The 13,848-nt window shown below is 56.7% G+C and overlaps 1 protein-coding gene across 4 annotated transcripts in view; it reads right to left on the bottom strand.

Annotated features, from left to right (window-relative positions):
* The window catches only part of KIAA0513 (KIAA0513 ortholog), a 28,504-nt gene extending 21,593 nt beyond the window's left edge, over window positions 1-6,911 (bottom strand). For 2 of the 4 annotated variants that reach the window (XM_054840830.1, XM_054840834.1), the window contains exon 1: window positions 6,771-6,885. The gene's annotated coding sequence lies outside the window, so the exon portion shown is untranslated. Of the gene's footprint in view, window positions 1-4,636; window positions 4,896-6,770 lie in introns of those variants that run through there. The other 2 variants (XM_054840829.1, XM_054840828.1) reach the window with 2 other exon arrangements.
* Window positions 6,912-13,848: the final 6,937 nt, after the last annotated feature.

Here is a 13,848-nt window from a genome sequence, read left to right as displayed (position 1 = left end):
CAAACCCAGCCTCCGGCTCCGGGATGGGAGACGGGCAGTTTTGTGCCTGCTCCACCTGCTTTGGTAACTCACAGCCCTCCCCAGGAGTGATTCACCCTAAGGAGGAAAGGAGAGGCCCCGGGGTTGCTCGCCAGGGCATCGCGAGAGCATCCGCCCCGTGACTCTGCCGCGGCACACCGGCCGAGGACCAGGACAGCCCGTCTCCACCAAGGTTCAGGTTGGGTTATTAACGTAGATGAGATGTTCGAGACTTTCCAAGCAGCTTGTGGAAACCTCTCCATGGTGGTGCCCCCCAAAAACACCCTCCTGGGAGAATGACCCCTCTTTCCAGCAGAGAACCATCTCCCACCGCTTGCAGTCGCATCCATCTCCCAGCGCCCACCTCCCTCCTGGGTGTGTTTGCAGGGAGCCCGTGGGCACCCACGGACCCACCGGCACCGGGACCCCAGCTGCAGCGTTGGAGAGCTGCCTCTGGCCCCGGGCTGACGCGGGTATTCATCACTCCATTCCCATTTTTGCAGACAAAGGCTTTGGGGGTGGCTGTGTCTGTCGCAGACGCTAAGTGGCCTATTTTCCTTCCCCGATCACAACACGGCACGACTCCAGCAGTAGGCAGGCGCCACGAGACAGCCAAGCTCACATCTGCCACGGCCGGTTCTCCAGCACCAGGAGGGAGGCAGAGAGGAGGAATCGGTGCTGAGCAGAGGGTGACATCCTCACCTACTCGGTCGCTACAAGGGGAAACGCCTCTTTTGTGGAAGTTACTAAAGTATTGGGCAATTTTTTACTTCACAGCCTCAAGCAAAAAGCAGCCCGGGAGAGCGGGGCTGGGTACGAGGCACAGGGGAAGGTGCCGACGGCTCCGGAAAGCAGAAAGGGTTTTGAAGGGAGAAGGATGTGATGCAAAAATCACGCTGTAAGGAATGGGAGAAGAGCAAGGGCAGGGAGAAATGAGATAAAAATCTCTGATAAAAGCCCCGAAGCCCAGGTCCTGCATGCAAACACCACGGGGCCAGGCTGACCCCATGGTGGCAGTTGAGCCCCATAAAAGAGGGGCAGCTCCTCTGCTGCGGCTGGAGGCGTCTGCGGGCTCCTGCCCACGAGCACACCCAGAGCACAGGAAAAGCGCGTGGAGTGGGACGGGGCGACGCGACACGTCAACACCACAGAGTCCCTCGCACAATAAGAAATTAATTTGCATTAAAAAGACCCGTAACAGTATGAAACCATCCAAGCCCCAAAAGGATACTCACCCTCTACAACCTCATGGGCTAAGGGATGTGGTTCAGACTCACAAGAGAAGGAAGATGCCGGGTTCCCGGTGCATACCTTGCCGTGTCCTCCCATGCCCAGACCACCCTCCCACGGCCACCCCACACCGTCTCCCCTGTGCCCAGCCCCGGCTGCTCACTGAGCCCTTCAAACTCAACACCCCAACGTGAACGCACAACTCAACAGCGCGTTACAACACCACATATGGTTGTGACACAGCTGCTAAAAACCTAAATAAGCTGCTCTTCCCGACTGGCCCTCTGCAAATCCTTCCTAATCCAATCTGGTTTATGGCATTAAGTTGGAACCTCCAGTAGTGAACACCCCTATTTGCACAACGGTGGGGAAAAATCCTCTCTTTTCCTTATTCCTGGTCACCAGAGCTTCATTCTCCTCACTTATGAAAGTATTTAAGGATGGGGATCTGCCTGCACTCCCAGCTTCACACCCCACTGGCACATCCCATGTGTGGCACATCACGGGTCCAGGCGTGGGAAACCTCCCTCTGCTCCAAGTGTCACGGAGCCGAACGCAGCCGAACGCAGCCGGGCGCTGCCGAGCAGCTTCTCCTTTGCCGGGTGTTTATGTGGTTTAAAACACGGGGGGGTTTCTCCACCTTAGCCAGACACGGCGGAAGAGCTAGAGGGGACGAGCCCTGCGCTGACCTCCAGCTTGGCCCAGTAAATCACAGCTGGGATCCAGGTTACGAAACGAGCCCCGAAACACAGCGATTCGGTGCGTTATTCACGCAGAGCTTAAGATGTCAGAGCACGCGCTCCCCACCACGGCTCGGTTCGGGTGATGCTCTGCCCTCCCCGGGGCCACCCCACGGCTGGATCCCGCATCGGGGGGACACGACCGCGCTGCCAGCTGCCGCTTACATCTCCGCTGAGCAAAGCGGAGCTTGCCAGGGGCTGTCAAAGACACACTCCTCCTTGATGCTAACTTCTTTAGGGAGGAAAACCCTCCCCGTGTCTCCCCGGGGTCCTCTCGGTTAGCAAACATCTGCCATAGCACGTGCGTTAGAAGAGCTCAGCAAGGGAGGCAGGCGTCAGCAAGTTAGGACGAAGGTGTTATAATTACCCTCAGCCTCCCTGTAATCTGCAGAGCGCCGAAAAGTTATGCCACGGAAGAGGAAAGCAGCCGAACCTATTTATATTGCCTTCCCAGGGAGACGCAGATGGCCGGGCTGACACGAGCTCGAGCAGCAGGAGCGGGGCTCCTCTCCCTGTGCTTTCCCTGCAAATACGCCCAAATCGCATTCGGCTCCATCAAACACTTAATACAGAAATAGCCGGGGCCCGCGAGGGAGTTGCATACACACCATTGCCGGCTGCACGGCGAGACGCCCCGGGGAAGAGCTCCTGCTGCACCTGCAACTGAAATAATTCCCCAGATCGCTGCTCTTCGTCCTCTCCCCTCCTGGCAAACCAGCCCACGGTAGCACGGCAAACCACGCGGGGAGTGCCGGCAGCAGCGGAGCTGGGGGAAATGAAAGAGGGTTTGATCGCTCCCGCCCATGCGAGGCAGCCGGGACAGGCGAGGAGCAAACGCGGGGCTGCCGGGAGTGCAAAGGTTGCACCAGCGAGCGACAGCTCAGCTTTCTGCTCCGGCAGCGGGGACCTCAACGGCATCGCAGGGCAGGTCCCGACGCGGCAGAAGGGGCCTCGGCGTGGCAGGATACACCTCTGCTTGTGCAAACCGCCGAGTTTCCCGGGAAAGGCGGCGTGGGCAGCCCGGCACTGCAGCTCGATGCTGGGCAAAACCCCGCGGTACCTCCACCAGCCTCCTCCAACCGTGCTGCTTGCTGACACCCCTGTGCTCACCCAGCTCTCATGTTTTATGTCCCCTCTCCCTCTTCTGTCCCAGCTGCTAGGAAGGGTGACAAGCCACGGTTCAGTATCGCCTCCAAACGTGCTGTCTTACCCAGGGAGAGAGGAGCCCGTGGCAGCCCCGTGATCCCCGGGGCGTTCGGACATGAGCAGCTCAGGACGAGCACAGTGGATGCTCGGGGGATGCTGGCAGCCGCAGCACCAAAGGGAAGGTCACCAGCAAGATGGTGCAGAGGACTCGAGCCCAGCACCACAGATGCTAAGGGCACGTCACGCTGGCAGAGGAAAGAATGCTATTTTTCTGCTTTTATTTCCAAATCCTGACAAAAGACGTGGATTCCCGAGCAGGCCACCTCACCCGTCCCCTCCTGAGGACCCCGCTTGGGCGTAATGTCCCCGCAGACCTCCCTGCTCTCCCACTCATCTTTCCCAAAGGTTGGCTGATTTAACTTTAACATCACCAGCATCCTCTGCAATCCTCGATGTGCAGCCCGGCACGTTGGGCATCACCATCAACCTTCCCGATCAGCAGCACGCAGTACCCAGCAGCGAGCGGGCAGGGACAGGGAGGACGAAAAACCCGTTGCATTTCCAGACAGGAAATTGCTCCATCCCCAGGGAACCCTGTCCCTAATTGTTTTGCATTAAAAGCTTCCAAATTCATGAGGACGATAACCAAGAAGAGGAGAAAAGCAATTAAATTAACTCCAGGGGCCCATGAAAGGCAGCTTTGCCTCGTGGTCCTGCAGCCCTCTGCGATGTGGTGTGCTTCCTCCGATGGGATGGGAAGGGAATGGAAGGGGAAGGGGAAGAGGAAGGGGAAGGGAAGCCATCCAACCGGTACCAGTCACCCCCAGGCGACTATTTCTTAACGCGCACCAAATCTATGCAAACCAAACTCGTTTTGCACATACCCACCAAAGCTGCTTCCCCGGCAAAATCCATCACGCTCTCTTGAAGTGCTTTGTGCGATAGAATTTCCTTTCCAGTTACAACAGCCAGCAGTGACTCGCGGCTCTCTGTTTGTGTAAAGCTCTATCACATGCCGGATAACAGCCCAACAAGGAATTTATAAATATAGTCTTTTGAGGCAGTAATTGTCACTCCCGCCATCTGTTAAAATGGAGAGAGCTAGGCAGCAGTGCGGCGGAGGTAAAAATACAGGGGAAAGCGTTGCAGCGGTGCCGTGGATGAGCTCCGAGGGGAGCAGGGGAGATGCCGCGATTTGGGATCTCATGGGAGCTGCACTTTGATCATTGGCCATTGATCCTAGGGCTCATCCTCCTCACAGTCCAAAAAAATGCCCAATTTCCAAACTACATCAAATTTGCCAACTTTTGCCGTTCCACACCTCGTCTTTGCTGCGTGGGGTGCAAGCCAGCACCCAATATTTTCTCCCAGCAGACTCCAGCGGCTTTGCCAGGTGGGATCAGCGTGCCACCGGCAGACACCCACCCTCCAGCAGCCCTGAGGGGCTGCTCCAGCCCCAGCACGCTCCCTGGGGAGCCCCTCAGCACCAATTTGCTTTGTACCTTCAACCCGTGGGCACCGGCTCCCCGGGACTGCTCCTTCCAGCGGGCGAGAAGCGTCTGGCAGAAGGCGATGCTCGGTCCCGACGGGGATGCAGCCTGGTGTTACAGGGACAGTTTAGCAAGCATTTACCGGTGCACAATGATTAATTAAAGCTACAACTGTCAAAATAAAAGGCAGACAAGGCAAACCGGTGCCGCACCCAGTGCTTTTCCCTTTCCCCAGGTACCGCCCCGCTGCCGACGTGCCCTGAGAGCCACGATGGGAGCTCCGGAAGGGGCTGCGTGCCGAAATGCCGCCGAGGCGGGACTGGAAAGACCTGTTGCTGCTCACGCTGCCGGAGCCACGAGGGCACGGGGCCGGGAGGAGAGGTGTGGCGGAGGCGAGCAAAGCCGTCACCGGCAGCCCTGCGCTTGGCGAAGGGTCGGAGCAGCGTCAGCAGCCGGCGGCGGAGGCGGCTGGATGCATCCCGCAGCCCGGAGCGTGAGCCCAAACCCATGCAACCCCCTGCGAGGCTGCGCCCGTGAAGGGAATACACCCATTTCGTTCTGCCCTTGCAAAAGGCTGGGTCTGCAGGTCCCTGACCCGTGGCCAGGACCCCCAAGTGCTCGAGGAGTAGCCCCCAATCCCAAATCCAGAGTCGATGGGATGCCCCAAGGCAGCCACTCCGGTGCCGCGGTCCCCATCTCCCACTGCTCCGCCTGCGGCACAAAGTGCCTGCAAACGAGTTCAGCCAGGGGAAAACAAAAAAAAAAAAAAAAAAAGAAAAAAGAAAAAAAGGCAGCTTTATCTCTCCCTGACATTTAATAACCTTTATTGTCCTCCGAGCGGCGGCTTCCCATCTCAGGAGCTGGCAGCACGGCTGATCTTCCTCCAGGCTGGAAACGCTTTAAAGCCCGAGGGCTGCCCCATCTCCCCACCCTCCACCAGCGGCGAGAAACCCCGAAAGGTTCAAAAGGCACAAAACAGAAGGAAACACTGCGGGAAGTGACAGCCCTGGGTGCCGGGGCTGGGCTGGCTCCTCCGGAGCTTGCTGCAAACCTCGCGTCCCCACGGCATCCTGCGGCTCCCGGCTTCAACCCACGGCATTTCCCGGGCTGCTCCGGTTATTTTTTCAGCACTGAGCTCATACAAAAGGTGCCGGGACCGCGGCAGAGCATCCGATCCATTGGATGCAGTAGTTGTTAGCCAAGGGGGAGAGCTGCTGACAACTCGCAGGAGGCAAAAGGAGAAATTAATGGTGCTGCAATTCCCACTGCCTCTGTCATTAGGAAAAGAAAACGCATTCGAGCATCCGCACTCGAATGCACAATGCAATTTGTTTCAAGTTGAATATCATCCTCCTTCCCAGAGATGGGCTGAAGCTGGGAAAAGCCGCTGGTTTTATCGGCTGTGCTTCAGGGCAGATGCAAGGCCAAGGAGGGGATTTGCAGAGAGTTTTATAAAGGGAAAAGCTCATCGAAACCTGCACGGCGTTGGTGTTGCAAGAGGCAACTGGCCACTAAACTGTTATAGACATTATCACCCAGAGCTGCTTGCTAATAAAATAGCTAAAATTAGCTCAACATTTAACATAAGTCTTTTATGGAGAGCGTCGGTAAGGTTTTTCTCCCACCCACCAAACCCTGCACCACTAAAACTACCGTGCTCCTGCGCAAACCAGTGCCATCACCTCCTCTGAAAGCATGAGTTTTGAGGCAGGAGAGGGATGGGAGAATCCCAGTTTTATATGGGATTTAATCCCCTCCTTGAGCCCCAGGCTTTGCACAAGGAGGTTGGGATTTTCCCCAGCCCGGTTCGTGGCGTTTCCTCCTGGGGACTCTTGTTTGCACAGGCGGCTGCGAACGTTTCCTCCTCCCGGTGCCACGAAACAGCTGCTCTCACCCCTCGAAGCAGCTCCGCGGGGAGCAGCCCAGCTGGGCATCAGCACCCACGACTCCCCAAACCCACAAAACACCCCTAAATAAGGCACCGGCTCTGCTCAGCCCATCCCCAAAAAAGCCGCAGAACTCCCTTGCACTTTCTGCTTCTGGCTTTTAATCCAAAAGCACGTCCGGGCCGTCACCCGTGTCGTGGTACGTAATTCAAGTCAGGTCTTCAGGTGCTGCCGGAATAGAGAAATAATAAAATACAGACCTGGTGGTCCCACAGCAGCAAAATCGCTGGGCTTTTTCTCCGGGGCTGGAACAAGGAAGAGATAAAACACGCTTGCTCCAGAGCACAAGCAAACAACTGCTTATCACCACGTTAGCAGCCTCAAGGCTATTGCACGGCTTCAGGAAAAGTATTATTCCTCTCCGCTCGTGGTAAAGTTTCTATTTTTGGCCCCTCCGTCACGCTGAGCCGCTGCCTTTACCCGCACCGGGCTGGGAAACCAGCCAGCCCCAGAGCCCCCAGGGATCCCTGCAAAGCCCGTTTCCTCCACCGCTGCCAAACTTACCAGCAAATGGCTTAACTTTCGGTAAAATGGAGATAGGTTTTGTTAAAGCTGCAGATTCCTTGCAGTTCATCTTGGTTTAGTTTTTTGTTTGGGGTTTGTTTTTTTTTTTCCCCTTGAAATGGCTTATTTCCTAGGAGATCGCCCCAGCGGAGACCCAACACATCAGCCCGCAGCAGGTACCGCCACCGACAGCCCAAATTTGCAGAGGGAGTTAAATCAGGGTGGCTGGAATGTATCTGCCTGCGGATGCCAAAAGGGCATCGGGCCGGGGGGATGCCGTGAGCCTGGGCTGACTGCGGCACGGATGCTGCCGTGCCCTCGGCATGCTGCTTGGGAGAGCAGGCACCAGTTTGGGGATGGTTAGGTGCTGGTCCAGCCAGGGCTACCAGAGGGTTTGGGGCTGGCGTTTGGCATCCCAGGGGATGCTCACCTGGCTCGGCGGGGGGAGATACCCGAAGGGCAGCTGCAAAAGGGCAGAGCCAGACTTTGTGCTGGACTTCCCAACGACACTTCGGGGGGTTCAGGATGGAAAACAGTGAATTCTCTGTCCTCGGGGGGGGGGACCAAAAAAGCCGCAGCTGATCTGACCCGGTGCCGGTGACAGCCCGGCATGGTGGGCGAGAGACCGCCAGGTCCTTCTGCCAACACATCTGTGATGCTCTCCTTCCCGCACCACGTTTTCCTTGGCCAGAGAGAACAGATACATTCATTTTATCTCTCTGCTGGCTCCACTTTCCAGATCTCATCAGCTAGCCTTGGTCGCAGAGCTGCCACCACGCCGCTGCAATGCCCAAATCCAAACACTAAATATATTGAAAAAGAACATTTTAGATAATTACATTCTGTAGAACTGTGGGATCTGTAATTGAGGGTGAAATTACGTCCAGGGTACATTTCAGTACTGAAAATAGCATGATAAATTAGCTCAGCTTTTTCCTGGTTGACTCAGCTAATCCTTCAGACACCGACAGACAGATTTGATTGTATCATCTCTCCTTGGGCTCAGTAAATACCAAGGCCAAGTCGTGGCAGCTGCAGAAGATATACACAGAGCTGCTGCCTGTAATATATAATCTGCCCTTATTTCTGAATGCACCACAGCTCGGCAGCAGAGCTGAACAGAGGTCGTTCATGCTCCTGTTTTGATTTATGAATATGGATTTTGTTGGTTAAGCCATTAGGAGTGGTGATGAAGCAATTCAGTGTACATCCTGAACTGCAGCTTGCCTCATTTGAAACCCACTCCGCAGAACATTCTCCGTGTCTTCCCCCTGCAACGCCATTCATGCAGGGAAGATTATATTAAGGCTTTGTCTGTAATGCTGTAATTCCATCTTGCTGCCCTGAGCCCTCTCCCATGTGAAACAACCCGGCCGCAGGCAAGGAAACGGTTGCAAAAGGAGATTGCGGAGGAATTGTACCCACGCCCAGCGGGAGAAGCTGATATCCCACCCAAGAGGCTTAAAGAAAAGCGTTAAAGCTGCTGAGACCCCAGCGGGGACCCTGCTCTGGCTGTTTGCAGTGCTGCCCCGACGCCTCCAGCCACCCCCGGGGGAGCTGGGGATGCCCCCGGCCGGGGTAGCTGGGGTGGGGGTGACCCATCCCGCTCTGCCCCATGGCAGCGCTCCCCTGGGAGCAGCACTTCCACACCCCCCCAGGAGCAAAGCACTCGAGAGGAGAGTTACCATCACGGGCCATGGCTCGAGCATCGCTCCCCAGGGAAGCCCAAACCGGTTAAATCCCTCTTCCAAGGTCGTATTCCCTGTTCCCAGGTCAGCACGTCCCAGCCCCATTCCACGGGGCTTTGTACCAGCGCGGGGTTAAGAAACAGGCTGTGCCCGGGAGGCCTCGCTGTGCAATTAGAGAAAACAAAGAGGGAGAAGGGAATTGTACGTACAGCGCGGCAAGGGCTGGGGTACGGCCTCCGCCGCCTGGCTCCCAGCTGGCTGCCAGCTCTAAGCCGTATTTTTCCCCATCGCTGCCGTATCTGCTTGTTTTGGAGAGGAGAAGGCTCCCCCCCGGCTGGTGATTGCCTCCAGCTGCCCTCATGTCAGGCACCGCGTGGTACAGGGCCAATTTGGCACCTTCTCCCTAACGAACCAGCACGAGCCAAGATGCGGTCGCGGATGAAGCAAATGCGTTATCCACACAGGAGCCTTTGGGAAGGGTCCCAGCGAGGGCACGTTTCCCCTTTACAGCAAGCAAGATGCTCAGAGAGGAACACAAATAATATCTGAGATTTCTCCTTTCCAGAGTAGCAGAAAATTAAATTTCCACATTATTTATTCGAGCAACTCACAGAACTCCTAAATAGAGCGGATCAGTCACAGCCATCTAGTGCATCGCTTGCCAGCCATCCCCTCCTCATTTGTTTTTAATTAGCAGCAACATGCAGGGGGCTGAGCTAGGCAGCGTTAGCGCTGCCGATACAGTGACAGATAACGGAGCTCACCTCCTCCAGCCGGGACTGCGAGACATCAGGCAGTTGGCTGCAAATCACCCCCTAATATACTGGGAGCAAGGGTGGGATGAACGCACTGGAGCAGGTAACAAGGTCACTGCCAAAAGGACGCTCGCTCTGTGTCTCGGGTATTATGGTAACGAGGATTGAGGGACACGGGGTCAAAGGAAGCTCCGTGGGAAGAGCGGTGACTGCACGAACCGGGGGGAGCTGTGAGACCTGCCCCCAGCCCGTGGCTAATTTGGGTTCCTGGGGGTGAGGTGAGGGATGAGAAGGTGGGAAAAAGCCCCAGGGAGAAGCCAGTCACGGAGAAAAACACTGTGAATAGAGGTGAGACACAAAGGCTGAAAGGGAGAGAGGGATATTTATATTTACATACAAATTTAAAGCAGCGACGTCCTCCCTGGCTCAGGGATGGCACAAAACATTCACAGTGACTCGGGTGGGTTTGGGTTGTCCCCTGGGGACTGGAGCGACAGGGTGAGATAGCTGATGGGAACGGGTTCCCTTGGGACCGGGTGGAGAAGGATGGGTGGTGTGACAGCACCTCGGTGGGAGAACAGGAAAGATGCTCCAGCTTGTACTTCTCCAACCCGACCCCAGAGCAGCCCACGAGCCCCAACGGGAGACCCAGCGCCAGCAGGAACATCGCCGGCCCCCCAGCTCCATCCAGCCTGGACCCTGCTGCACCAGGGCGATGCTGGGGCCACCAACAGCCTGGACTGGCGGACGGTGCCAGAGCAGGAAGCGGGGAAGGAAGTGCGTCAGGTCGGCTAATGAGCTGCTTATTGAATAATTCAGAGGGAGCTGATGGCTGGTGGCCACAGACTCACTTCGACCTCCCTGCCCTTCGCATCAGTGTTCTCTTTCACCTCGTGCTGTGTTCCCGGGGAGGTCAGCGCTTCGTTACCCGGCTCAGCCCTTCCCACCCGATTTTTGGTGGGAGAAATCACCGTCCCCACGTCTCCCCGGGCCAGGCATCCCCCAGGGGTGGCTGCTGGCAAACTCACACGCCAGGGTCCCCGGGTGCCCCTGCGAGCCCCCCCCCCCCCCCGCACCGTGGCACCGCCGCAGGGAGGGTGCACAAGGCTGCCCGTCGGCAGGTCGGTGCGGATGCGGAGGGCAGGGGTAGAGCATCCCGGGGGTGCTGCCGCCCACTCCCCTGGGGTGCACGGTCCCCAGGTCCCGTGGGTGCTCCCGAGTGTCCCCACCCGAGGGATACCCCGGGGTTCTCGAGTCCCCCAGGTGCCCGGTCCCGAGAGTCTCAGGGTGCCGGGGTGCGTGGTCCCGGGGGTGTCCGTGTCCGGGGGGGTGCCGGTCCCACGGGTGTCCCGGTCCCACGGGTGTCCGTGTCCGGTCTCTGTGCGCCCCCTGGCGGGCGCGACGCGCTACACCACCGCCCCACAGCGACCCCGCCCGGCACCGGCTGCCGCGGCCCCCGGGGGACCCTCGGAGGAAGGGGTGGGGGGGGACGGAGGGGGGGGGGGTCACAAGGGACGTTGTGACATTCAATCCCAGATCCCAAAGGCACCGCCCACGCGCGTCGGGGAGCCAGGAACAGAGACCGTCACGCAGGTCCGGCCCACACGTTAATTATGGCAAGAATGCGTCAGCGGGGATGGCAGCGGGCAAGCGAAAGGCTGACAACGCCAAGGAACTGAAGAAAGAGCTCGTGTGTCTTTAATTAGCCATGGAGAGCTTGCCATTAATTAACCTTTTGCACCGGGAAGAGGAGGAAGAGACAAAGCGCTGCTGGGAAGCGGGGTGAGCAAAGCACCCAGGGAATTGCTCATCCTCCTCCCAGCCTATGCCCCGGCAGGGATGCAGAGAGGAGAGGGCAGACTCAAGTTTGGACAGCCGAACGTTTCCCCATCCAGGTGCCTCCGAAGGCTTGGAAACTGGGAAACACCAGCCCTTGGATCAAGGAGGGAGGTGGGCGAGGTTCCTCCCTCTTCCCCCGGTCCCCGGACTCAACACAAGGACTCCCAGCCACTAACGCAGCCCCCGGGGGTGATCGTGTGGGTCTGTCCCCCTCCAGCACCAGGAGGGAAGGCAGATGATGCTCCCCTCTCACGGGAGGGAAAGAGCTCAGGGTAACACAGATGGCTGATGAGCAGAAAACTGAAAAATTCCAACCTTCCCAAGCGGCGCTGAATAAGCCCCTCTGTTGTAGCCTGCTCCCAAAGGAGCAGATCAGGACAGAGACAGAGCGCAAGAGGGTGTTTCACACAGCTCGAGGGTGCTGATGCTCTAGATAAGCTCACACAACTCATTTTTGGCTTGCCGGGCCAGTCAGCGGGCATGAGGTCCAGACCTGCCCAGCAGCACGCGTCCCCCACCAGCAAACATTAAAAGAAGCGTTAGGCAGAAAGGCAAAAGCATTGCGTGGGGAGGGAGTGGCAAAACCTGAAGTTGCTTTCGCATCCCATCCTTCCCCCAGGGTAAGGACTCCAGCCGCTGCCAGGAGTCGGGCTCACACAGGGAACTGATTTTCAGGCACATACTTGTGGCATTAAGAAGGGAGACCCACCTTCCTTCCTGGCTGGAACCAACAGACCTCTGACTCCACGTTAAGGCACCAAAGCCTTGTGGTTTTTAGAAACAAGCCAAGTAGGAACAAGAAGCATCACCACAAACGGCGGCGGTGGCCTCTTTGGCAGAGCAGAAACACAGCCCTGAGAGGAGACTAAGATCCAGCTGCAAACACAGTCCCCCAGCCAGCGTGGGACGTGCCTGTTCACAGCAACTGTCTTCCCAGAGAGGGAAAAATGTACCCTTGCACGGCCTCAGTTTCTAAGCTAACGACTACAGGGACAACCCTCTGCCTGTTTCACACTTAACAGCTCATAACTGGCCGTCACACTTGGGACTTTACCCCCAGCAGATGGAAAAAGCAGTTCATCCATCACCAAGCCGGGACGAGGAACCCACCTGCTGAGGAACATCTCTGCCAGGTCACAGATACCTCCTCGCTCCTCGGCCAGGGGCTGTGGCAAAGGGGGGCGAGAGCAAGGCTTAGCCCTCCGCTGCCCCACTCTTCTCCAGGAGGTGTTAAGCTGCCCAGCTCCAAACCTTCCCATCTCCCGAATTTCTTTGGAAGGAGACGAAGCCAGCATTTGGGAAGTGCACGTGGCTGGTGTTCAGAAGTGCTGCCACTTGAGAAACTACATTTGTGCTCCTCGAATGCCAAACATATGGTAGGAGTTAGACATGTTTTACTATTTTTCCCTTGCTAAGGCTTGAACAAATGTGTGATCGCATGTAGAACACTTCACATAAAGGAGTGGGGTCAGATGTGCTTCTAGCACCAGAAAATTAACACCTGGGATGAGGGGAAGGCATGGGTGGTTAAAAAAAAAGAAGAGGTCACACATTCAGAGGACTGCACTTGAGGAGCTGCACTCTGGCTTTCATTAACTACCAGCGTTAAGGCAGAGCCATTCCCACATTAAAAGTTCATGTGTGAGTTCTGGTAGTTTAGTGCTCCACAGCCAAGGTTTTTCTCAAAAATAATCATCTGCCGAGAAACTCACTGGCAGAATTGGGTCACGTACCTGGAAGCACAACATCCACTCCAGTAAGGGCAGGACTGGGGCCGTTCTCACCCAAGCGGGGACTTCGCCAGACACAAGACCTGCGTATCCACGAGGATGAACGACTCCTCGGCGGGAGCTGAGCTCACACCACAGCAGCAAATTCACATTCTCCCATTTCAACATCAGCAGTCTTGAAAAAGCAGTGAGAGCAGCTCAGATCTGAGGTGGGTGTGAAGTTGGAGGTGGGGGGACCAAAAGTGAAAAAAAGGCTTAAATACAGACTACTCTTAGCCTGCTTCTGTAAAGAAGGGGGCTTACACCATCATGCTGCCTGCCTCCTCCTCCTCATCCCTCTTGTTAGTTTTGTGCCAGCTGATCTCTTTCAGACTAAGTGGAAGGAAGAAAAAAAAAAAAAAAATTCAGGATTACCACAGGCTTCCTTTCAGAAAGAGAAAGCTGTGGCTGGGAGGGCAGAAAGATGTCGTCAGGGCTCAGGTCATTAGTTCTGCATCCACTGCGGGAAGGAGCCAGGCACCACGGGCACCCCGGGGCGGGAGCTGCGCGTTGGAGATGCAGGGGGAAAGAACAGGAAACAGGGACAAGGGAAGAATTGGGATTTTGCAGCATGAGGTGTGGGGGTGTGCGCCTCACATCTTCAGGAAATCAGTTTAACTCCTCACCAAATATCCGGAGAAGGGAAAATTAATTCTTATCACACGGTGGAAGCCAGGCTGCTGTGTGTCAGAAGGGTGGAACTCACCCGCTGCTTTCCTTTGG

The sequence above is a fragment of the Grus americana genome, chromosome 13, assembly GCF_028858705.1.
Source record: "Grus americana isolate bGruAme1 chromosome 13, bGruAme1.mat, whole genome shotgun sequence".
In the NCBI taxonomy this organism is placed as follows: Eukaryota; Metazoa; Chordata; class Aves; order Gruiformes; family Gruidae; genus Grus; species Grus americana.
This window is presented reverse-complemented; position numbering and strand designations above follow the sequence as displayed.